The 24,163-nt window shown below is 46.8% G+C and overlaps 3 long non-coding RNA genes across 3 annotated transcripts; 1 reads left to right on the top strand and 2 right to left on the bottom strand.

Annotated features, from left to right (window-relative positions):
• Positions 1-11,528: 11,528 nt before the first annotated feature.
• On the bottom strand, positions 11,529-13,405 carry LOC125572256. The gene is made up of 2 exons (XR_007313707.1): positions 12,806-13,405; positions 11,529-12,556 (listed from the first exon to the last, which is right to left on the bottom strand). It is a non-coding gene; the product is annotated as an uncharacterized LOC125572256 (long non-coding RNA).
• Positions 13,406-18,854: 5,449 nt separating this feature from the next.
• LOC125572258 lies at positions 18,855-20,579 on the top strand. Its single transcript, XR_007313709.1, has 2 exons — positions 18,855-19,300; positions 19,550-20,579. It is a non-coding gene; the product is annotated as an uncharacterized LOC125572258 (long non-coding RNA).
• LOC125572254 lies at positions 19,892-23,759 on the bottom strand. The gene is made up of 2 exons (XR_007313705.1): positions 23,621-23,759; positions 19,892-21,245 (listed from the first exon to the last, which is right to left on the bottom strand). It is a non-coding gene; the product is annotated as an uncharacterized LOC125572254 (long non-coding RNA).
• Positions 23,760-24,163: the final 404 nt, after the last annotated feature.

Below are 24,163 nucleotides of genomic sequence, written 5' to 3'. Positions count from 1 at the left end.
ACAACCTGCTTGACAAACTCTTGTCCCCGCATTGAAACAGATAACCCGCGTGACAAATTTTTGTTGCCCCCCCCCTCCTTGATACATATAACCTGCGTGACAAATTCTTGTCCCCCCTTGGTACAGATAACCTGCGTGACAAACTCTTGTCTCCGCCTTGATACAGATAACCCGCGTGACAAACTCTTGTCTCCGCCTTGATACAGATAACCCACGTAACAATTTCTGTCCCCCCCCTTGATACAGATAACCTGCGTGACAAACTCTTGTCCCCGCCTTGATACAGATAACCCGCGTGACAAACTTTTGTCCCCGCCTTGGTACAGATAACCTGCGTGACAAACTCTTGTGCCCGCCTTGATACAGATAACCCGCGTGACAAGCTCTTGTCTCCGCATATATACAGATAACCCGCGTGACAAACTATTGTCTCCGCCTTGATACAGATAACCCACTTAACAATTTCTGCCCCCCCCCCCCCCTTGATACAGATAACCTGCGTGACAAACTCTTGTCTCCGCATTGTTACAGGATACAGATAACCCGCGTGACAAACTCTTGTCCCCGCCTTGGTACAGATAACCCGCGTGACAAACTCTTGTCCCCCCTTGGTACAGATAACCTGCGTGACAAACTCTTGTCCCCGCCTTGGTACAGATAACCTGCGTGACAAACTCTTGTCCCCGCCTTGGTACAGATAACCGGCGTGACAAACTCTTGTCCCCGCCTTGATACAGATAACCCGCGTGACAAACTCTTGTTCCCGCCTTGGTACAGATAACCCGTGTGACAAACTCTTGTTCCCGCCTTGGTACAGATAACCCGTGTGACAAACTCTTGTCTCCGCATTGATACAGATAACCCGCGTGACAAACTCTTGTCCCCGTCTTGGTACAGATAACCCGCTTAACAAACTCTTGTCTCCGCCTTGATACAGATAACACGCGTGACAAACTCTTGTCCCCGCCTTGATACAGATAACCTGCGTGACAAACTTTTGTCTCCGCCTTGATACAGATAACCCGCGTGACAAACTCTTGTCTGCGCCTTGATACAGATAACCCGCGTGACAAACTCTTGTCTTCGCCTTGATACAGATAACCCGCGTGACAAACTATTGTCCCCCCTTGATACAGATAACCCACGTGACAAACTCTTGTCTCCGCCTTGATACAGACAACCCCCGTGACAAACTCTTGTCCCCGCCATGATACAGATAACCAGCGTGACAAACTCTTGTCCACGCCTTGATACAGATAACCCGCGTGACAAACTCTTGTCCCCGCCTTGGAACAGATAACCCGCGTGACAAACTCTTGTCCCCGCCTTGGTACAGATAACCCGCGTGACAAACTCTTGTCCCCGCCTTGATACAGATAACCTGCGTGACAAACTCTTGTCCCCGCCTTAATACACATAACCTGCTTGACAAACTCTTGTCCCCGCCTTGAAACAGATAACCCGCGTGATAAACTCTTGTCCCCGCCTTGATACAGATAATCCGCGTGACAAACTCTTGCCCCCCCTTGGTACAGATAACCTGCGTGACAAACTCTTGTCCCCGCCTTGGTACAGATAACCTGCGTGACAAACTCTTGTGCCCGCCTTGATACAGATAACCCGCGTGACAAACTCTTGTCTCCGCCTTGATACAGATAACCCACGTAACAATTTCTGTCCCCCCCCCTTGATACAGATAACCTGCGTGACAAACTCTTGTCCCTGCCTTGATACAATACAGATAACCCGCGTGACAAACTTTTGTCCCCGCCTTGGTACAGATAACCTGCGTGACAAACTCTTGTCTCCGCATTGATACAGATAACCAGCGTGACAAACTCTTGTGCCCGCCTTGGTACAGATAACCCGCGTGACAAACTCTTGTCTCCGCATTGATACAGATAACCCGCGTGACAAACTCTTGTCTCCGCCTTGATACAGATAACCCACGTAACAATTTCTGTCCCCCCCCCCCCCCCTTGATACAGATAACCTGCGTGACAAACTCTTGTCCCTGCCTTGATACAGATAACCCGCGTGACAAACTTTTGTCCCCGCCTTGGTACAGATAACCTGCGTGGCAAACTCTTGTGCCCGCCTTGATACAGATAACCCGCGTGACAAACTCTTGTCTCCGCATTGATACAGATAACCCGCGTGACAAACTCTTGTCTCCGCCTTGATACAGATAACCCACTTAACAATTTCTGTCCCCCTCCCTTGATACAGATAACCTGCGTAACAAACTCTTGTCCCCGCATTGATACAGATAACCCGCGTGACAAACTCTTGTCCCCGCCTTGGTACAGATAACCCGCGTGACAAACTCTTGTCCCCGCCTTGGTACAGATAACCCGCGTGACAAACTCTTGTCCCCCCTTGGTGCAGATAACCTGCGTGACAAACTATTGTCCCCGCCTTGGTACAGATAACCTGCGTGACAAACTCTTGTCCCCGCCTTGGTACAGATAACCGGCGTGACAAACTCTTGTCCCCGCCTTGATACAGATAACCCGCGTGACAAACTCTTGTCCCCCCCTTGGTACAGATAACCCGCGTGACAAACTCTTGTCCCCGCCTTGGTACAGATAACCCGCGTGACAAACTCTTGTCCCCGCCTTGATACAGATAACCCGCGTGACAAACTCTTGTCCCCCCCTTGGTACAGATAACCCGCATGACAAACTCTTGTTCCCGCCTTGGTACAGATAACCCGCGTGACAAACTCTTGTCTCCGCATTGATACAGATAACCCGCGTGACAAACTCTTGTCCCCGTCTTGGTACAGATAACCCGCTTAACAAACTCTTGTCTCCGCCTTGATACAGATAACACGCGTGACAAACTCTTGTCCCCGCCTTGATACAGATAACCTGCGTGACAAACTTTTGTCTCCGCCTTGATACAGATAACCCGCGTGACAAACTCTTGTCTGCGCCTTGATACAGATAACCCGCGTGACAAACTCTTGTCTTCGCCTTGATACAGATAACCCGCGTGACAAACTATTGTCCCCCCTTGATACAGATAACCCGCGTGACAAACTCTTGTCTCCGCCTTGATACAGACAACCCCCGTGACAAACTCTTGTCCCCGCCATGATACAGATAACCAGCGTGACAAACTCTTGTCCACGCCTTGATACAGATAACCCGCGTGACAAACTCTTGTCCCCGCCTTGGAACAGATAACCCGCGTGACAAACTCTTGTCCCCGCCTTGATACAGATAACCTGCGTGTCAAACTCTTGTCCCCGCCTTAATACAGATAACCTGCTTGACAAACTCTTGTCCCCCCTTGGTACAGATAACCTGCGTGACAAACTCTTGTCCCCGCCTTGGTACAGATAACCTGCGTGACAAACTCTTGTCCCCGCCTTTGTACAGATAACCCGCGTGACAAACTCTTGTCCCCCCTTGGTACAGATAACCTGCGTGACAAACTCTTGTCTCCGCCTTGATACAGATAACCCACGTGACAAACTCTGTTCCCCCCTTGAAACAGATAACCCACGTGACAAACTCTTGTCCCCGCCATGATACAGATAACCTGCGTGACAAACTCTTGTCCACGCCTTGATACAGATAACCCGCGTGACAAACTCTTGTCCCCGCCTTGGTACAGATAACCCGCGTGACAAACTCTTGTCCCCGCCTTGATACAGATAACCTGCGTGACAAACTCTTGTCCCCGCCTTAATACACATAACCTGCTTGACAAACTCTTGTCCCCGCCTTGAAACAGATAACCCGCGTGATAAACTCTTGTCCCCGCCTTGGTACAGATAATCCGCGTGACAAACTCTTGCCCCCCCTTGGTACAGATAACCTGCGTGACAAACTCTTGTCCCCGCCTTGGTACAGATAACCTGCGTGACAAACTCTTGTGCCCGCCTTGATACAGATAACCCGCGTGACAAACTCTTGTCTCCGCCTTGATACAGATAACCCACGTAACAATTTCTGTCCCCCCCCCTTGATACAGATAACCTGCGTGACAAACTCTTGTCCCTGCCTTGATACAATACAGATAACCCGCGTGACAAACTTTTGTCCCCGCCTTGGTACAGATAACCCGCGTGACAAACTCTTGTCCCCCCTTGGTACAGATAACCTGCGTGACAAACTCTTGTCCCCGCCTTGGTACAGATAACCTGCGTGACAAACTCTTGTCCCCGCCTTGGTACAGATAACCGGCGTGACAAACTCTTGTCCCCGCCTTGATACAGATAACCCGCGTGACAAACTCTTGTCCCCCCCTTGGTACAGATAACCCGCGTGACAAACTCTTGTCCCCGCCTTGGTACAGATAACCCACGTGAATAACTCTTGTCCCCTTCTTGATACAGATAACCTGCTTGACAAACTCTTGTCCTCGCTTCGATACAGATAACCCGCGTGACAAACTTTTGTCCCTGCTTCGATACAGATAACCCGCGTGACAAACTCTTGTCCCCGCCTTGGTACAGATAACCTGCGTGTCAAACTCTTGCCCCTGCCTTGATACAGATAACCCGTGTGACAAACCCTTGTCCCCCCTTGATACAGATAACCCGCGTGACAAACTCTTGTCCCCGCCTTGGTACAGATAACCCACGTGACAAACCCTTGTCCCCGCCTTGGTACACATAACCTGCGTGAAAAACTCTTGTCCCCGCCTTGGTACAGATAACTTTCGTGACAAACTCTTGTCCCCGCCTTGATACAGATAACACGCGTGACAAACTCTTGTCCCCGCCTTGGTAAAGATAACCCACGTGACAAACTCTTGTCCCCGCAGTAGTATAGCGTTTTGGCGGGTTCAGCGCATTAGAATTAATGCGCTCAACCTCGCCAAAAGCTATATCACTTATCTGCTGGGTGGGTTCTCTGTCACTTATCTGCAGGGTGGCCGTCTCTTGGAAGGCGCTGGGTGGCCGTCTCTTGGAAGGCGCTGGGTGGGCTCTGTGGGTGGGCTCTGTGGGTGGGCTCTGTGTCGCTTATGTGCTGGGTGGATGATGTGATCCGCGAGCACTGTGTCGCCTGTCTGCTGGCTGGTGTGATCCACGAGCACTGTATTGCTTATATACTGGCGGGGGGCCATCTCTTGGAAACGCTGACTCTGGGCCTAGGCTGTGTTTATGGTGGCGCCCTCCACCTCCCTTTCCCTCTTGACGAACTTGATAAGTGCCACGCACTTCTCGAGGATGCTGACCCCCCGTTTCGCCTCACAGTGCTCGTCACTGCCACGTGTCGACTTCTCCTTTCTGTCTCTCAGCTCTACTAGCGTCTCAATCGCGATGCGTAGCAGCTCGTTTAGCTCCTCGTCGTCGAGCCAATCTAGGTTGACGCCGTCCATCCATGAGTCGCTCAGTCCACCCCATCATGTGCCGTTTACGATGCCGTCTACGCCGTCGTCCGTGTAGTACGTAGCCTACAGCCCGATGATAGTACCGCGAGTCATATAATTTGGTCTATATATTTATTGTTTATATGGGTGCGTTTAAGGCTGTGCCATAGCATCGCGTAGGGGTATATTTTCTTCTACTAGTATATAGAGTGGGTTGTGATGTAGGGATTCATATAGAGTTGGGGGAGGACGGATTTTACGATTGTCCATTTTGTGATCTAAAGATAGCGGACTACGTGACTGAGGGAGAGTCGGCGAGGTTCGAGGCATGTTGTGGTAGGCAGGATATGGTGAATGACGTCATCGTCATTAATGTGTGTAGAAATTGAGGTTAAAGTTCCTTTTATTGCTCTTGTGTTGATAATGGCCTCTTGGTCCCCCCGCATAGAAATATACGGTATTATCGATCAATAGATCGGGGTATCACCCTTGCCAAGGGCTCATTGTTGCCAAGTTTTTATCATGAAATGCTGGATATTTAAGATGAGATTGTAGAGGTCAGTGATATCAGGCACTGGTTGAGGACTCTGGCGCTGTCCATCAGTAGGATCAGGCGCTGGTGCTGACTCGGGCGCTGTCCATCAGCAGGATCAGGCGCTGGTGCTGACTCGGGCGCTGTCCATCAGTAGGATCAGGCGCTGGTGCTGACTCTGGCGCTGTCCATCAGCAGGATCGGGAACTGGTCGGGGACTATGGCGCTGTCCATCAGCAGGATCGGGCACTGGTCGGGGACTCTGGCGCTGTCCATCAGTAGGATCGGGCACTGGTCGGGGACTCTGGCGCTGTCCATCGGTAGGATCAGGCGCTGGTGCTGACTCGGGCGCTGTCCATCAGTAGGATGGGGCACTGGTCGGGGACTCGGGCGCTGTCCATCAGTAGGATCGGGCACTGGTCGGGGACTCTGGCGCTGTCCATCAGCAGCATCGGGCACTGGTCGGGGACTCGGGCGCTGTCCATCAGTAGGATCAGGCACTGGTGCTGACTGCGACCGTGCTGGACTTGGCTAGGCTTAAACTGTGCAGTACTGAGGATGAGGCTGTGCTGAGACTGCGACCGTGCTGGACTTGGCTAGGCTTAAACTGTGCAGTACTGAGGATGAGGCTGTGCGGAGACTGCACCGAGCTGCAACTGCGACCGTGCTGGACTTGGGCCGGCTTGAACTGTGCAGTACTGAGGATGAGGCTGTGCTGAGACTGCGACCGTGCTGGACTTGGCTAGGCTTAAACTGTGCAGTACTGAGGATGAGGCTGTGCGGAGACTGCACCGAGCTGCAACTGCGACCGTGCTGGACTTGGCCAGGCATGAACTGTGCAGTTCTGAGAATGAGGCTGTGCTGAGACTGCGACCGTGCTGGATTTGGCCAGGCTTAAACTGTGCAGTACTGAGGATGAGGCTGTGCTGAGACTGCGCCGGACTGCAACTGCGACCGTGCTGGACTTGGGCCGGCTTGAACTGTGCAGTACTGAGAATGAGGCTGTGCTGAGACTGCGACCGTGCTGGACTTGGCCAGGCATGAACTGTGCAGTACTGAGGATGAGGCTGTGCTAAGACTGCGCCGGACTGCAACTGCGACCGTGCTGGACTTGGGCAGGGCTTGAACTGTGCAGTACTGAGAATGAGCCTGTGCTGAGACTGCGACCGTGCTGGACTTGGCCAGGCTTGAACTGTGCAGTACTGAGGATGAGGCTGTGCTGAGACTGCGCCGGGCTGCAACTGCGACCGTGCTGGACATGAGGAGCTTTGAGAGGGAAAAAAATAATTCGCGGGGGGTGACTAAACGTGTTAGTTGGTGTCAATCATTAGGAGTAAAGGCGTTAGGTATAATCTGTTAGCATATTTGTGGTGCCTAATTGTATTACTTAAGATAGGATTCGTGTTTCTCCCAAAAACAGAACAGGCCTTCACGGTCTCGAAGTCTGTAAATAGAGGCTTGTTTGGAGCTTGATGAACAGTTTCTTCGTCATAAAGAAAGAGGTTTATTTTACCACAACAGCCCACCTAACCTATCATGGCTGAGATTTTCTCTAGGAACTTCTAGTTCTTAAAGACAATTTTTTGTGACTCGTCAATGAAATTGGGAGCGAGATAGTGTAGTGTAAGCTCAATATAATAAAGTATAATAATAAATAAAGTTTCGGGGTTAGAAAGGGGCTAGAAAGCAATCTAAACAACTTGACCAGCAGAGGTTTTTATCCGGATTCAAATTTACTTGGGCGCCCGGTGCGCGATTTCAACGCGAGAAAAACCACTGTACTCTTGTCGCCATAGTAAAGCTGTAGCAGAACTCCCGGGAAAAATGGTCTCCTAACTTGCTCGTTTGCTGGAGTTGTTGTTGGCCGCGCTTTTTATTGCACGTCAATGGCACGTCAATGTTATTTTTTGATTTGGATCGGGTATTCGTACCAAGACGTAGGGGCCTAAAGTGGTGTGGTAGTGAGGTTGGTGTGATCATATGGTATGGTGATGTTGGAGGGTGATGGTGAAGGATGGCTAGTAAGATAGTGTAGAGTGGAGATGGTAGTAATGTAATTACGGTGAAAAGGTGGATTGGTTCGACTAGTAGGTGGTGGAGGGTGGTGAAAAGATAAAGTGGGACTATAGAATAGGTTGTGGTAGTGTGTGGTGGGCAGGCGAAAACGAAAAAATAATAATAATATGGTGTGGTGTGGAGATGGCTAATGGCTGTGTTGGTGGGAAAAAACCGGCACGGTGTATAGGCGAGAGCGGCGGCGAGGGGGATGTGGAGCAGATAAGGCCCACAACTCAGCGTGATGGGTCTATGTGTTTTAAAATGGCGGTGGTGCGGAGGACGATTTAAAATCTGCGAGGCCACGGTGCAAATGTGGGTGATGATGTATCGTTATGATGTTAGGTGATAGTAAGGTGTTGGTTTGTGGGTAGGTAGGGTGGGTCATAGGGTGTGGTCGTTTGTAGTTGGGTTTTGTGCTGTGGGGTAAACGTTTGTATGGTTGGGGAGGGGGCTGTATGTAGGTGTTTGTAAGGGGGGGAAATTGGTTGTGGGGTAGTGTCTGGTGTAGGGTGTGGCTGGTTGGTGTGTTGTGGGTTGGTTGGTATAGTCGTAGGATGCTATGGTGTGTATGTGGTAGGCTATGTGTGGAGGGGTAGAGGTGTGTGTGGTGGGAGGGGGGTTGGACTGTATGTAGATTGTGTTGTTGGGGGGAGCGTTGGTTGTAGGACTAGTGGCTGCTATAGGGTGTGGTTGGTTTGGTGTGTTGTAGGGTGAGTAGTGTTGTGGCCATGGGGGGGGGGAAGGGGTGTGTGGTTTTTGTGTTGGCAGGGGTCTGGCTTGTGTAGGGTGTGTTAGGTGTGTATATTTTAGGTGAGAGTGTAGGAAAGTGTGAGGGGGGGGGGGAAGGAAGTGTATGTGTAGGTGTGTGGGGCTTAGGTGGGTGTTGGTGTTGTGTTGGGGTTTTGAATAATCGTGGTGGGTTGTATGATGACGTGGTATGGGTGAAGTGGGTATGGGGCTGTTTGTGGGGTGAGGGATGAGGGGGTGCTTGTTGTGGGGTAGGGGGGTGCTTGGGTGGTAAGCTAGGTTTGAGGGGGGAGAGAAAGGGGGTTGTGACATGTATAGAGCTGGGTGGTAGTAGTGGGTAGGTATGTTGTGTGGTAAGGATAGAGTAATATTTAATTTGTGAGAGGGATGTGGGTATGTATGTGTTTGTACTATGTGTAGGAGGGAAGGTGGTTGTAGGCGAGGTGGTTGTGTGTTTTTTGGGCGTGTGGTGTTGGGGGAGTGGGATGGTGTGGGGGTCTGTATGCCTAGGGGTGGTGGTAGTGGCATGTTGGGATGTAGTTGAGGTGTGTAGGTGGGGTGAGGGGTGTGGGGTATAGGGGAGGAGTGTGCTAGTGGTGTGAGGTGGGTGTGGGAGGGTGTGGGTAGTGGAGGGTTTGGGGGGTGAGGTGTGTTAGTGTGGGAGTAGGTGGGGAGTGTGGCGGTGTGGTGGGGGGGGTCGGGGCGTGGAGGTGTGGGAGGGGGTATGTTGTGGTTTGAAATGCTTCTTGGTTTGAAATTGTTAAAACTGGTTTGAAAAGGGGATATTTGCATAATCTTTTATCTAGTTCTTTTAGTTACACCTCCCAACCCCCAAAAAATCCAAGCCCCTGTTTTATTAATGACTCCCCAAAAATAAAATCCCTTTTAGAATGCTAGGTATCCAAAAATGAGCTAGTTTGAAAAATTCAAACCAGTTTGAAAAAAATTCAAACCATGCCACATTTCAAACCACAACAGGTACGTCTTGGGATCACAGATTGTGATACAGCACTTTCCCCGTATGGTACATAACTTTTTGGTTTGGATCGGGTATTCGTACCAAGACGTAGGGGCCTAAAGTGGTGTGGTAGTGAGGTGGGTGTAATCGTATGGTATGGTGATGTTGGATGGTGATGGTGAGGGATGGCTAGTAAGGTCATGTGGAGTGGAGATGGTAGTAATGTAATTACGGTGGGGAGGTGGATAGGTTAGACTAGTAGGTGGTTGAAAGATAAAGTGGGACTTTAGAATAGATTGTGGTAGTGTGTGGTGGGTAGGTGAAAAAGCAAAAAAATAATAATAATAATATGGTGTGGTATGGAGATGACTAATGGCTGTGTTGGTGGGGGAAAATTGGTGCAGTGTATAGGTAAGAGTGGTGGTGAGGGAGATGTGGAGTAGATGTATTTGTGGGAACTAATAGGTATGAAATAGTATATCATGACCATTACTATGACAATATAGAGTATGAATCTAATGTCTAAATGATGTAAATTTTTTGGTTTGGATCGGGTATTCGTACCAAGACGTAGGGGCCTAAAGTGGTGTGGTAGTGAGGTGGGTGTAATCGTATGGTATGGTGGTGTTGGAGGGTGATGATGAGGGATGGCTAGTAAGGTAATGTGGAGTGGAGATGGTAGTAATGTAATTACGGTGGGGAGGTGGATAGGTTAGACTAGTAGGTGGTGGAGGGTGGTAGAAAGATAAAGTGGGACTATAGAATAGGTTGTGGTAGTGTGTGGTGGGTAGGTGAAAAAGAAAAAAATTAGTAATAATATGGTGTGGTATGGAGATGACTAATGGCTGTGTTGGTGGGGGAAAAATTGGTATGGTGCACAGGCAAGAGTGGTGGTGGGGGAGATGTGGAGCAGGTGCAGTTGTGGGAACTATTAGGTATGAAATAGTATATCATGACCGTTACTATGACAATATGGAGTATGAATATAATGCCTAAATGATGTAAAAAATGAACAGGAAATATGTCCAAAAGGTGTCCAAAAATCCACCAAAAATAATAGAATAATGTCTATTACAGCGAAAGTAATTGTAAAATAAATTGTAGCGCAGAAATATTATAAGAAACAAAATTATGAGACTAAAGAAAACAAAGAAAACTAACTTTTCTGGGTTAAGAATAGAACGGAAGTGACGTAGCACTTATGCATATTCGGTAAGTTAATTATGTGACCAAATTTAGAACGAACGAACGCCCTGACACAAGCCGATGCGTCACCACGAAACAGACAAGCCCACGCGAATGATGCGAATTTGCACGGAAAATATGTGTATTGATGGAGTACCATGAAAGACAAAGGGCTCCAACAGCGATGGCAAAAGGTTGGAGTGTTGAATGAGGCCGCACGTGCCATAGGAACGGAGATAATTGCTTGTTTAAACTCGAGTGACCTCGTGCCTGACCCGACGAGTGAACTGTTAGAAAAGCAATTCACAAAGCAGAAACCAGCTTGGAGTTGTGTACAAGAACAAAACCACTCTCCAGAAAAGAATGTAAAACAGATCTAACAGATCTCCCCCATTCATAATGAGGTCGTATGTGCCATAGGAACGGAGATAATTGCTTGCTAAAACTCGAGTGGCCTCGTGCCTGATTCGATGAATAAATTGTTAGTGAAGCAATTAACAAAGCGGAAACCAGCCTAAAGCCGTGTACCGGAACAAAACCATTCTACAGAAAAGAATGTAAAACAAATCTTAAATGATTGTAATAAACGGAGAAGTTATTCTGTCAGGTTATGTTCGGGTGGTTAAGATTATGGGTTATGAGACGACGGGTTAAGGTTGTTATAAGAGATGGGTTTGATAATAAAACGACATGAGAGTTATGAATAAAGGGTTTTTTTTGTTTAGTGGAGAAGGTGGTTAGTAAATATGGTATTATGTGGAGATTGAAACAGTTAAAATCGGAAGCTTGTTGCGAGTGTTGTGTAGCGGATGTGAAGAGGTGATGGCGGCATTAATAAAATCTGATAAAGGGGGATAATGTGAGTGTGAACAGAATGATAAGCAGGGATATTGTGAAAAGACTGTGTAGTGTTTATGGGAAAGTGTGTTGTGTGTAGGGTGGGAAAGTAATGTGTGGGATAAGAGAAAGAAAAGTGTTTGGATTGTAGGGAGGAAATGGTGAGCGGTAATGGGGAGGGTGAGGTATGTGTGGAGGTATGTATCTAATGAAGTGTGTAAATGGTATGACTGACAGGCGAAATTAAACAACAATAGAGACCGAATGAGTGTTGCGAAAACGCCGAGAAAAGATAAAAAATACTGTAGCGGTGAAAGGGTGTATTGCGGACAATGGAAATTGATGCTAGTAAAACGGCGAGAAGAAGATGAAGTAGGGGCGCGGGAGGCGACAAAGGGAGCGCGGTGAGAGTGGAGATGACGCTGAAACGTTAACAAGACAGGAAGGATAGTTTTCTCCAGATGAAGCGATAATCGGTGGTGAGAGATAAGGGTAAAAGCAAAGGCACGAAGAAAACAACCGGCATGTATATGCAAAATGGACATAACAAAATAAACCAATAAGACAAAAGTGTGTAGGTCATTTCAAAGAGCTCTGCGAAATGTAGAACTAAAGGCATATAACGCCAACCAAGACTTCTCATCAGGGGGCGAGGTCTATTGGTTGGTCATATACGAACCTGGAGATTAAAGCGGGGGGACTTAGGGGAAAGCTAGGGGGAAACCGGCGATGATGGTGGGAGTAAAAAGGGAAAAAACTAGGGAGATGATTCGTATATGAAGCGTGTTTCGAATGATAAGGCCCTCATCACCCGCCCCTACACGCTCGTTAGTAATGCCTGTAGTGAAGCGTGGTGCATGAAATGTCCAAACCTGTGTAGCGACTGGCTCCAGCTGAGTGCATGGCTTGGTCTGAAAAGTAAAAGATAGCGCGCCGGGGAATGAGGTAAAGAGAAAAAAGTGGATAGAGGCTGAGATAGGAGGGGGAAGTGTGTAGTGGACAAAATGGTCCATGTGATGGTCCTGGCTAGCGGCTGTATGTGGTGGACTAAATGATAAATAAGTATGGGGACTTATGCATGTAGCAGGAAGGGAAGAGAATACGGGTGTCGTGATTAGGTGGGTAGTATATAGGATGTGTGGAAAGGAGGGTGTACATACCTGAGATGTGTATTGGCGGAGCTTAGATTGCGTGTCTTGTAGGTATTCCGTATGCAGCGAAGCGAGGGGTTATGAGGGGATTGCGCTCGTGGTTATACGAGTATTAGATGAAAATAGATATTGCTGTTTCCGTTTCCGGTTATTGTACATCCGGGTATTTATTAACTAGGTTGCGGTTTGGTTTACAAAATTGGCAAAATATGGCGGATGAATACAATGAATGGCTATGTTATTGTACGGGAATATTTGGGAAGTGTTCTGTGCTAGATAGGATGACGGGGTGGCATGCGCTGAGAGGATAGAGTGTTGGTGAGGAGCCAGGTTGGATATTCAAGGCAGTAGCGTGGAAGTTTTCCTGCGGTCATTGTTGAGGCCGGATGTCTATATCTGGTGGCTTGTTGTCGATGGACTGTATTTTTATAGACGGACTGTTTTTATTGGTGTGGATATGCTGTGTGGTACAGGAGACTCGTAGAATTCCTTTTTGGTTCGGATCGGGTATTCGTACCAAGACGTAGGGGCCTAAAGTGGTGTGGTAGTGAGGTTGGTGTGATCATATGGTATGGTGATGTTGGAGGGTGATGGTGAAGGATGGCTAGTAAGGTAAAATAGAGTGGAGATGGTAGTAATGTAATTACGGTGAAAAGGTGGATAGGTTCGATTGTAGGTGGTGGAGGGTGGTGAAGAGATAAAGTGGGGGAATAGAATAGGTTGTGGTAGTGTGTGGTGGGTAGGTGAAAAAGCAAAACAATAATAATAATAATATGGTGTGGTATGGAGATGGCTAATGGCTGTGTTGGTGGGGGAAAATTGGTACAGTGTATAGGTAAGAGTGGTGGTGAGGGAGATGTGGAGTAGATAAGGCTTATAATTTAGCGTGATGGGTCTGTGTGTGTTGAAATGGTAGTGGTGCGTACGTCGATTTAAAATTTGTGAGGTTATGGTGTAAATGTGGGTGATAATGTATCGTTATGATGTTAGGTGATCGTAAGGTGTTGTTTTTTTTTGGTAGGTAGGGTGGGTCATAGGGTGTGGTCGTTTGTAGTTGGGTTTTGTGCTGTGGGGTAAATGTTTGTATGGTGGGGGAGGGGGCTATATGTAGGTGTTTGTAGGGGGGAGAAAATTGGTTGTGGGGTAGTGTCTGGTGTAGGGTGTGGCTGGCTGTTGTGTTGTGGGTTGGTTGGTATAGTCGTAGGATGCTATGGTGTATATGTGGTAGGCTATGTGTGGAGGGGTAGATGTGTGTGTGGTGGGAGCGGGGTTGGGCTGTATGTAGGATGTGGTGTTGGAGGGAGCGCTGGTTGTAGGACTAGTGGCTGCTGTAGGGTGTGGTTGGTTTAGTGTGTTGTAGGGTGAGTAGTGTTGTGGCCATGGGGGGGGGAAGGGGTGTGTGGTTTTGGTGTTGGCAGGGGTCTGGCTTGTGTAGGGTGTGTTAGGTGTGTATATTTTAGGTGAGAGTGTAGGAAAGTGTGAGGGGGGGGAGGAAGTGTATGTGTAGGTGTGTGGGGCTTAGGTGGGTGTTGGTGTTGTGTTGTGGCTTGGAATAATCGTGGTGGGTTGTATGATGGCGTGGTTTGGGTAAAGTGGGTATAGGGCTGTTTGTGGGGTGAGGGATGAGGGGGTGCTTGTTGTGGGGTAGGTGGGTGGCTGGGTGTGGGTGATGTGAGTAGGGGGGTACTTGGGTGGTTAGCTGGGTATGAGAAGGGAGAGAAAAAGGGGGTTGTGACATGTATAGGGCTGGGTGGTAGTAGTGGGTAGTTATGTTGTGTGGTAAGGATAGAGTAAGATTTAATTTGTGAGAGGGATGTGGGTATGTATGTGTATGTACTATGTGTAGGAGGGAAGGTGGTTGTAGGTGGGGTGGTTGTGTGTGTTTTGGGTGTGTGGTGTTGGGGGAGTGGGATGGTGTGGGGGTTTGTATTCCTAGGGGTGGTGGTAGTGGCATGTTGAGGTGTAGTTGAGGTGTGTAGGTGGGGTTAGGGGTGTGGGGTAAAGGGGTGGAGTGTGCTAGTGGTATGAGGTGGGTATGGGAGGGTGTGGGTAGTAGGGCGCGCTTAGTGGTGGGTGTGGGGAGGAGGGCTGGGTGGTGAGGTGTAGTGGAAGGGGGTGCAGTGTGGTGCGGTGGGTGTGTGGGTAGTAGGGGGTTTTGGGGGTGAGGTGTGTTGGTGTGGCTAGGTGTGGGAGTAGGTGGGGAGTGTGGCGGTGTGGTGGAGGGGGTCGGGGAGCTGGGGGGGACTGTAGTGTATTATGAGGTTGGTGGCTAGGGCTGGGTGGGGGGGAGATAGATAGTAGGGCATCGTGTTGCGTGGGGAGAGGTAGTCAAAAAATTTTTTTATGGGTAGGAGATGTTGTGTGAGGGGGTGAGGCATGTTGGAGTAAAATATCATCTTCAATGTAGGAGAGGTCTGTATGATAAGGGGTGTTGGGTGTTGAGGTGTTAGAGTAGAGTGTGGGCGTGTGGGTGGATAGGGTTGTGGCAGTAGTGGTTAACACGTGTGGGGGTACAACAGGTCCTGTTGTGCCATAGCGACGGCGGGTGGAGGGATTATAATGATGAGTGTAAGCAATATTGGAGGGAGATGGGGTTGTGTGTTGTTATCAGAGGGAAAGTGGGAAGGAGGTGAGGTGTGGGAGGGGGTACGTCTTGGGATCACAGATTGTGATACAGCACTTTCCCCGTATGGTACATAACTTTTTGATTTGGATCGGGTATTCGTACCAAGACGTAGGGGCCTAAAGTGGTGTGGTAGTGAGGTTGGTGTGATCATATGGTATGGTGATGTTGGAGGGTGATGGTGAAGGATGGCTAGTAAGATAGTGTAGAGTGGAGATGGTAGTAATGTAATTACGGTGAAAAGGTGGATTGGTTCGACTAGTAGGTGGTGGAGGGTGGTGAAAAGATAAAGTGGGACTATAGAATAGGTTGTGGTAGTGTGTGGTGGGCAGGCGAAAAAGAAAAAATAATAATAATATGGTGTGGTGTGGAGATGGCTAATGGCTGTGTTGGTGGGAAAAAACCGGCACGGTGTATAGGCGAGAGCGGCGGCGAGGGGGATGTGGAGCAGATAAGGCCCACAACTCAGCGTGATGGGTCTATGTGTTTTAAAATGGCGGTGGTGCGGAGGACGATTTAAAATCTGCGAGGCCACGGTGCAAATGTGGGTGATGATGTATCGTTATGATGTTAGGTGATAGTAAGGTGTTGGTTTGTGGGTAGGTAGGGTGGGTCATAGGGTGTGGTCGTTTGTAGTTGGATTTTGTGCTGTGGGGTAAATGTTTGTATGGTTGGGGAGGGGGCTGTATGTAGGTGTTTGTAAGGGGGGGAAATTGGTTGTGGGGTAGTGTCTGGTGTAGGGTGTGGCTGGTTGGTGTGTTGTGGGTTGGTTGGTATAGTCGTAGGATGCTATGGTGTGTATGTGGTAAGCTATGTGTGGAGGGGTAGAGTTGTGTGTGGTGGGAGGGGGGTTGGACTGTATGTAGATTGTGTTGTTGGGGGGAGCGTTGGTTGTAGGACTAGTGGCTGCTATAGGGTGTGGTTGGTTTGGTGTGTTGTAGGGTGAGTAGTGTTGTGGCCATGGGGGGGGGAAGGGGTGTGTGGTTTTTGTGTTGGCAGGGGTCTGGCTTGTGTAGGGTGTGTTAGGTGTGTATATTTTAGGTGAGAGTGTAGGAAAGTGTGAGGGGGGGGGAAGGAAGTGTATGTGTAGGTGTGTGGGGCTTAGGTGGGTGTTGGTGTTGTGTTGGGGTTTTGAATAATCGTGGTGGGTTGTATGATGACGTGGTATGGCTGAAGTGGGTATGGGGCTGTTTGTGGGGTGAGGGATGAGGGGGTGCTTGTTGTGGGGTAGCGGGGTGCTTGGGTGGTAAGCTAGGTTTGAGGGGGGAGAGAAAGGGGGTTGTGACATGTATAGAGCTGGGTGGTAGTAGTGGGTAGGTATGTTGTGTGGTAAGGATAGAGTAATATTTCATTTGTGAGAGGGATGTGGGTATGTATGTGTTTGTACTATGTGTAGGAGGGAAGGTGGTTGTAGGCGAGGTGGTTGTGTGTTTTTTGGGCGTGTGGTGTTGGGGGGGTGGGATGGTGTGGGGGTCTGTATGCCTAGGGGTGGTGGTAGTGGCATGTTGGGATGTAGTTGAGGTGTGTAGGTGGGGTAAGGGGTGTGGGGTATAGGGGAGGAGTGTGCTAGTGGTGTGAGGTGGGTGTGGGAGGGTGTGGGTAGTGGAGAGTTTGGGGGGTGAGGTGTGTTAGTGTGGGAGTAGGTGGGGAGTGTGGCGGTGTGGTGGTGGGGGTCGGGGCGTGGAGGTGTGGGAGGGGGTACGTCTTGGGATCACAGATTGTGATACAGCACTTTCCCCGTATGGTACATAACTTTTTTTTTACATTCTTTTCTGGAGAATGATTTTGTTCTTATACACAACTCCAAGCTAGTTTCTGCTTTGTGAATTGCTTTACTAACAGTTCACTCATCGGGTCAGGCACGAGGTCACTCGAGTTTAAACAAGCAATTATCTCCGTTCCTATAACACGTGCGGCATCATTCTACACTCTAACCTTTTGCCATCGCTGTTAGAACCCTTTGTCTTTCATGGTACTCCATCAATACACATATTTTCCGTGCAAATTCGCATCATTCACGTTAACTTATCTATTTCATGGTAACGCATCGGCTTGTGTCAAAGCGTTAGTTCGTTCTAAATTTGGTCGCATAATTAACTTACCGTATATGCATTAGTGCTACGTCACTTCCGTTCTATTCTTAACCCATTTAAGTTAGTTTTCTTTGTTTTCTTTACTCTCATTATATTATTTCTTATAATATTTCTGCGCTACAATTTATTTTACAATTACTTTCGCTGTAACAGAAACTATTCTATTATTTTTGGTGGATTTTTTTACACCTTTTGGACATATTTCCTGTTCATTTTTTACATCATTTAGGCATTATATTCATACTCCATATTGTCATAGTAACGATCATGATATACTATTTCATACCTGATAGTTCCCACAACTACACCTACTCCACATCTCCCTCACCACCACTCTTACCTATACACCATACCATTTTTTCCCCCACCAACACAGCCATTAGCCATCTCCATACCACACCATATTATTACTAATTTTTTCTTTTTCACCTACCCACCACACACTACCACAACCTATTCTATAGCCCCACTTTATCTTTCCACCACCCTCCACCACCTACTAGTCTAACCTATCCACCTCCCCACCGTAATTACTTTACTACCATCTCCACTCCACATCACCTTACTAGCCATCCCTCACCATCACCCTCCAACACCACCATACCATACGATTACACCCACCTCACTACCACACCACTTTAGGCCCCTACGTCTTGGTACGAATACCCGATCCAAACCAAAAAGTTAGTTTTCTTTGTTTTCTTTAGTCTCATTATATTATTTCTTATAATATTTCTGCGCTACAATTTATTTTACAATTACTTCCGCTGTAACGGAAGCTGTTCTATTATTTTTGGTGGATTTTTCGACACCTTTTGCACATATTTCCTGTTCATTTTATACATCATTTAGGCATTATATTCATACTCCATATTGTCATAGTAACAATCATGATATACTATTTCATACCTAATAGTTCCCACAACTACACCTACTCCACATCTCCCTCACCACCACTCTTACCTATACACCATACCAATTTTTTCCCCCACCAACACAGCCATTAGCCATCTCCATACCACACCATATTATTACTAATTTTTTCTTTTTCACCTACCCACCACACACTACCCCAACCTATTCTATAGTCCCACTTTATCTTTCCACCACCCTCCACCACCTACTAGTCTAACCTATCCACCTCCCCACCGTAATTACATTACTACCATCTCCACTCCACATCACCTTACTAGCCATCCCTCACCATCACCATCCAACACCACCATACCATACGATTACACCCACCTCACTACCACACCACTTTAGGCCCCTACGTCTTGGTACGAATACCCGATCCGAACCAAAAAGGAATTCTACGAGTCTTCTGTACCACACAGTATATCTACACCAATAAAAACAGTCCGTCTATAAAAATACAGTCCATCGACAACAAGCCACCAGATATAGACATCCGGCCTCAACAATGACCGCAGGAAAACTTCCACGCTACTGCCTTGAATATCCAACCTGGCTCCTCACCAACACTCTATCCTCTCAGCGCATGCCACCCCGTCATCCTATCTAGCACAGAACACTTCCCAAATATTCCCGTACAATAACATAGCCATTCATTGTATTCATCCGCCATATTTTGCCAATTTTGTAAACCAAACCGCAACCTAGTTAATAAATACCCGGATGTACAATAACCGGAAACGGAAACAGCAATATCTATTTTCATCTAATACTCGTATAACCACGAGCGCAATCCCCTCATAACCCCTCGCTTCGCTGCATACGGAATACCTACAAGACACGCAATCTAAGCTCCGCCAATACACATCTCAGGTATGTACACCCTCCTTTCCACACATCCTATATACTACCCACCTAATCACGACACCCGTATTCTCTTCCCTTCCTGCTACATGCATAAGTCCCCATACTTATTTATCATTTAGTCCACCACATACAGCCGCTAGCCAGGACCATCACATGGACCATTTTGTCCACTACACACTTCCCCCTCCTATCTCAGCCTCTATCCACTTTTTTCCCTTTACCTCATTCCCCGGCGCGCTATCTTTTACTTTTCAGACCAAGCCATGCACTCAGCTGGAGCCAGTCGCTACACAGGTTTGGACATTTCATGCACCACGCTTCACTACAGGCATTACTAACGAGCGTGTAGGGGCGGGTGATGAGGGCCTTATCATTCGAAACACGCTTCATATACGAATCATCTCCCTAGTTTTTTTCCCTTTTTACTCCCACCATCATCGCCGGTTTTCCCCTAGCTTTCCCCTAAGTCCCCCCGCTTTAATCTCCAGGTTCGTATATGACCAACCAATAGACCTCGCCCCCTGATGAGAAGTCTTGGTTGGCGTTATATGCCTTTAGTTCTACATTTCGCAGAGCTCTTTGAAATGACCTACACACTTTTGTCTTATTGGTTTATTTTGTTATGTCCATTTTGCATATACATGCCGGTTGTTTTCTTCGTGCCTTTGCCTTTTACCCTTATCTCTCACCACCGATTATCGCTTCATCTGGAGAAAACTATCCTTCCTGTCTTGTTAACGTTTCAGCGTCATCTCCACTCTCACCGCGCTCCCTTTGTCGCCTCCCGCGCCCCTACTTCATCTTCTTCTCGCCGTTTTACTAGCATCAATTTCCATTGTCCGCAATACACCCTTTCACCGCTACAGTATTTTTTATCTTTTCTCGGCGTTTTCGCAACACTCATTCGGTCTCTATTGTTGTTTAATTTCGCCTGTCAGTCATACCATTTACACACTTCATTAGATACATACCTCCACACATACCTCACCCTCCCCATTACCGCTCACCATTTCCTCCCTACAATCCAAACACTTTTCTTTCTCTTATCCTACACATTACTTTCCCACCCTACACACAACACACTTTCCCATAAACACTACACAGTCTTTTCACAATATCCCTGCTTATCATTCTGTTCACACTCACATTATCCCCCTTTATCAGATTTTATTAATGCCGCCATCACCTCTTCACATCCGCTACACAACACTCGCAACAAGCTTCCGATTTTAACTGTTTCAATCTCCACATAATACCATATTTACTAACCACCTTCTCCACTAAACAAAAAAAACCCTTTATTCATAACTCTCATGTCGTTTTATTATCAACCCCATCTCTTATAACAACCTTAACCCGTCGTCTCATAACCCATAATCTTAACCACCCGAACATAACCTGACAGAATAACTTCTCCGTTTATTACAATCATTTAAGATTTGTTTTACATTCTTTTCTGTAGAATGGTTTTGTTCCGGTACACGGCTTTAGGCTGGTTTCCGCTTTGTTAATTGCTTCACTAACAATTTATTCATCGAATCAGGCACAAGGCCACTCGAGTTTTAGCAAGCAATTATCTCCGTTCCTATGGCACATACGACCTCATTATGAATGGGGGAGATCTGTTAGATCTGTTTTACATTCTTTTCTGGAGAGTGGTTTTGTTCTTGTACACAACTCCAAGCTGGTTTCTGCTTTGTGAATTGCTTTTCTAACAGTTCACTCGTCGGGTCAGGCACGAGGTCACTCGAGTTTAAACAAGCAATTATCTCCGTTCCTATGGCACGTGCGGCCTCATTCAACACTCCAACCTTTTGCCATCTCTGTTGGAGCCCTTTGTCTTTCATGGTACTCCATCAATACACATATTTTCCGTGCAAATTCGCATCATTCGCGTGGGCTTGTCTGTTTCGTGGTGACGCATCGGCTTGTGTCAGGGCGTTCGTTCGTTCTAAATTTGGTCACATAATTAACTTACCGAATATGCATAAGTGCTACGTCACTTCCGTTCTATTCTTAACCCAGAAAAGTTAGTTTTCTTTGTTTTCTTTAGTCTCATAATGTTGTTTCTTATAATATTTCTGCGCTACAATTTATTTTACAATTACTTTCGCTGTAATAGACACTATTCTATTATTTTTGGTGGATTTTTGGACACCTTTTGGACATATTTCCTGTTCATTTTTTACATCATTTAGGCATTATATTCATACTCCATATTGTCATAGTAACGGTCATGATATACTATTTCATACCTAATAGTTCCCACAACTGCACCTGCTCCACATCTCCCCCACCACCACTCTTGCCTGTGCACCATACCAATTTTTCCCCCACCAACACAGCCATTAGTCATCTCCATACCACACCATATTATTACTAATTTTTTCTTTTTCACCTACCCACCACACACTACCACAACCTATTCTATAGTCCCACTTTATCTTTCTACCACCCTCCACCACCTACTAGTCTAACCTATCCACCTCCCCACCGTAATTACATTACTACCATCTCCACTCCACATTACCTTACTAGCCATTCCTCATCATCACCCTCCAACACCACCATACCATACGATTACACCCACCTCACTACCACACCACTTTAGGCCCCTACGTCTTGGTACGAATACCCGATCCAAACCAAAAAATTTACATCATTTAGACATTAGATTCATACTCTATATTGTCATAGTAATGGTCATGATATACTATTTCATACCTATTAGTTCCCACAAATACATCTACTCCACATCTCCCTCACCACCACTCTTACCTATACACTGTACCAATTTTCCCCCACCAACACAGCCATTAGTCATCTCCATACCACACCATATTATTATTATTATTTTTTTGCTTTTTCACCTACCCACCACACAATACCACAATCTATTCTAAAGTCCCACTTTATCTTTCAACCACCTACTAGTCTAACCTATCCACCTCCCCACTGTAATTACATTACTACCATCTCCACTCCACATTACCTTACTAGCCATCCCTCACCATCACCATCCAACATCACCATACCATACGATTACACCCACCTCACTACCACACCACTTTAGGCCCCTACGTCTTGGTACGAATACCCAATCCAAACCAAAAAAAAAAAAATCCAGGAAAACAATGAAAACAATGTTGCAACTTAGGGAATACTAATCACTAAGTAGTAAGCACTTATTTCTAACTACACTCCCCACTAATTCTCTATTGCCTCATTCTCTATTGACTAATTCTCCCCACTCATTCTCTAATTCTCTATTGCCCCTTGAAACTTTAATTACTATGAGATTTAGGGGGTTCAAATAGAGGGTGCTGATTGGTCGAGGTGTCAGTGATCATTTTCTAATAGTTATTAGTATAAATATGAAATTTAATGGATTGCTTAAGCAAGGATTCGATATGGTGCAAAGGATTGGCAGGCACACAAACAGCATTTGCAGCATTTGGCAGTCATAGATAGCTATGGAAAAAGTCTAACATGACAACTGTTCAAAATCAAATACCAACTTTTTGGTGGTCAATGGTGATGACACGCCTGATAGAGAAGCATTCTAACGACTGTTGATTTCTTTTGATTTTATTAATAATTTCAACCCAGGCTGAGTTTTCAGCACAGTCGGGGGTCCAACCGGGTATTCCTAAAATTCTTGTAAAATTGCTTTTTCTATTATATGAGCGAGATTTCCAGCCTGGGCTGCTCACCTGTGCTACCCCAAGCTCCAGTAGTGGATGGAATATCTCCATGTAATCACATAAATAAAGAACACTCTTTTTTTATGAGGACCTTTTTTTATATGAACGACCAGCATTTCACCAAATTTTAAGAACTGCTAAAAACATGCCGAGGTGCTGTGAATAGTTTTAACTGTTCAAAAACGAATTTAGTACAGGCTGAAGCTAGCTACTAATATGAAAAACATTTTCAGTCGCCTGGTCATACTAATGCTTCAGCCATGGTTGATATTCGTAATGTAAACAGACCCTTAGAAAAGGCAAGTCTGAGGATATGCCAATTCACCGTATTGATTTTTATGAGGCAGAGAAAGATCAAATCAGGTTACTTAGGGGACTGTGTGATAATTGTAAGCTTATAGCTGCAATCTTACTGTACAACTTAGCCCAACTTAGATAGTGGAACTGATTGATTATCAATTGGATGTTTTACTCGCATTGCGTTCACTTATTTATCAGTAGTAGCCTTTAAATATATTTCCTGTGAACTACTTGACCTGCTTAATTGTGGATATCTCCCCTAGCGAAGGACAGTACGAAAGTAAAGACTCGGTTTTTCGAGAAGTGAGGGAGCGTGACTCACCTCTTAATGGCTTGTCTCCGTCTTAGGACGGACTTCAGTAAGGGAAGATAACATGGCTTTTGCTAAATCCTTTTTCTCTTGGGTGTTTCTCTGCTTTTTGAGTGTTTCTCTGCTTTATCAATTCCTCAGAAATCAGTTATATTATCAACAAACGACCGTTCTGCCATACCAAACTCGATCCCAGGGAAGAAGAGGGAAGACAGTTCTGCCACTCGATCCCAGTGTCACACGTGTGGTATTCTAACAAGGTCTATGATTGGACACATGTAGTCCTATCTGATTGGTTCGACACTTTCACCACAAGGACAGTTCTGCAACGGTACAGATAGAAACCCAGAGAATCAGTGGAAATTGGCTAGGTGTTCGACAAGCAAATTTGAGCAAACTCGCCGAACCCCTTGCCGGTATCCTCTGATTCTCGGAGTTTCTATTTTCGCTCAAAACACTCGGGAACGCTTGCTACGCAGTCTACTAGTACGATTACGGATTGGTTTAGTTCCTTTGCTGTTCAATATTGTATTTTTCACACTTCGTCTAACTATG

Source organism: Nematostella vectensis, chromosome 9 (assembly GCF_932526225.1).
Source record: "Nematostella vectensis chromosome 9, jaNemVect1.1, whole genome shotgun sequence".
Lineage (NCBI taxonomy): Eukaryota > Metazoa > Cnidaria > Anthozoa > Actiniaria > Edwardsiidae > Nematostella > Nematostella vectensis.
The sequence above is the reverse complement of the archived record's forward strand: the minus strand, read 5'-3'. Positions and strand labels throughout refer to the sequence as shown.